Raw genomic sequence first — 2525 nt, forward strand, 5'->3', positions numbered from 1 at the left:
AGTAAACAAAAGCCCAATTAAAAATTTAAACAAACATAAAGGCCTTATTACAAAAACAAAACCCAACATAAAACATAAATTTAAATAAAAGCAAGTGTAGTACAGCTACAGTTGTGTGGCCACCTCTGAGTCCCTCGCAGCACCAAACCGCCTAAGGCTGAGTATTACCTGTACAGTTGAAATGAAAAAGTGAGTTTACGAAAACTCAGTGTGTAATCCCCTATCAATCAAATAGTATACAACATGCAATAACAGTCTGGGCCTGAGCCCTATTCAATATCAGTACAGTGTGGGCCTTAGCCCGATACCGTAATAGTGTGGGCCTTAGCCCAATACAATATCAGTACAGTGCAATAATACAACCCATCCCAATCCAACCAACACACATCTCTGTACCACCGACAAACCATGTGGGGATAAAATTGACCCACCCAGCCAACACACCAATATCGCAGCAAGGCTACCAGTAACAGTATCGCAGCAAGGCTACCAGTAACTGTATCGCAGCAAAGCTGCCAGTAATAGTATACTTCCTCCATAATAGTATTCCAACCCTATGAAGTATGTCATGTCATAAATCATACGTGTATGAAGAATGTCATACTCAAATCAAAGACATACATATCATAGAGCAAATCAATTACACATAACATAAGGCCATATCAGTCATTTCATCTCCTAGGAGAATAACAGTCATTTTACCCTATGGGGGTATTTCGATTATTTTACTCTATAAGGGTATTTCGGTCATTTTATTCTATGGGGGTATTTTGGTCATTTTACCCTGTGGGGGTATTTTAGTCATTTTACCCTATAGGGGTATTTCGATTATTCATTGACCTCTCGAAAGGTCCGTAGTCGCTTCGAGCGACTTAGGTAACCTAAATGGTCAAAATAGTGTAAATGGGCTCAAGGCCCATTACTCCACCCAAGTGAGCCCACATGTTCGTGCGGCCCGTTCAGCCCAGAATTCGCCATGACTATGGGATTTATACCACCCAGTCCAGTATTTGTCACCATTTGTGGATTTCATCCGTATGGGGCCCACGAGCCCATTGGGCCCACACAACCCATTTCGGCCCAACGTGGCCCATTACAACCTAAGCCCATGAAAATGCTCATTGAGGCCTCTATAGTCCAACACCATGTTTCGTGGGCTCAGATTACCACACGAGTGTTCGTACGCTCATATGGCCTCGAACACTGTCGTTTCTAGCTTTTCGGCTTTTGCCGACTTGCAGTTAAGGGGTGTGAATACACACCTGGATTCTATTTGCTGAGAAAACCTCCCACGCTTTTGAAACCTGCACTTAACCAGCAATCTCCAATTATTCACTTATGCAGTTAGACAATTGAATAAACACAAGTTATCACAACCGTTACTTACCACAACTTTTGATCGAGCGATAAGGGAAGTTTGCCTATCCAAATGTAATCACAACCCTTCAACCCTTTGAAAAGTTCTTAGGCACCAACCAAAACTAGGTAAACACCTAATCAACAGGTAATAAAGTAACACTATACCATTACCCTTGCCAATAACGCGAGAAAGGAAATCAAACTACGAAATGCGAGACACACAGTCGACGCCCAAAAGAAAGGAAAGATTCGGCGACTAGAAAATAAAAGGGAAAGATGAAAGAAGGGGAAAGACAGAAGAGCAAATCGGCAGTAGTGAAGCAGGACAAGGAACGGTAGAGAAGATAGGTTCAAAAAGGACAGAAGGGGAAGAAAGGTGTATTCGGCAATCAAAGAGGAGAGGGGAAACAAAAATTTTATTCGGCCAATGGTAGAATTAATTGAGAAAAGAAACAAAAAGAGGCAATTTGTAGGAGGCAGAGTTCGGCTAAAGAATGGTTATCAAAAAGAAAACAAACGAGGTGAAACAGAACTCTTACCACTTTCGGCCTTCAAGCAACAGAGGGAAGAGAAAATCTGAAGCAAAATCGAAAATGTACAGTATACCAAAAATGAGCAGAAATCCCCTCTGGCCGAATTTTCCTAGGTACAAAGTCCCAAATTCGGCACAACACTCTCTCTCAATATCTCTTTGATTTTCTGCTTATATCTCTCCCCTTATCCCTCCTTGATTCACTCCACCCAACAACTCATTCAAAATCCATTCAAATTCCCCTTAGCTACGTTTCAGTCCAACTCCACTACCTACACAGCTCAAGTAGCAAAATAAATACTCCATTGCACAACCTAGGACTTGAACCTTAAATCTCACAGTTACATAACACACCATCTTGCCACTAGACCACAAGCTCTTTTTGTGTCATAAAACAAGCACTATTATTTATAAGGCCTATTTGCCATTGTCCTAATTCACTTAAGAGAAAAACTAAAAATTCAGCAAAAGCCAAGACTTGAACCTAGGCTTCTCAAACACTCCCATAAACACCCAAATCACTTAGCCATTAAAACAAATAAGCAATCAGTGCCAAATCATGCAAAAATTAAAGACTTAAATTTTTGAGGCGTTATAGGGAATACAGGTCTGGAAGTTTTTTCGGAGTTGTGAA

The sequence above is a fragment of the Gossypium hirsutum genome, chromosome D04 (assembly GCF_007990345.1).
Source record: "Gossypium hirsutum isolate 1008001.06 chromosome D04, Gossypium_hirsutum_v2.1, whole genome shotgun sequence".
NCBI lineage: Eukaryota > Viridiplantae > Streptophyta > Magnoliopsida > Malvales > Malvaceae > Gossypium > Gossypium hirsutum.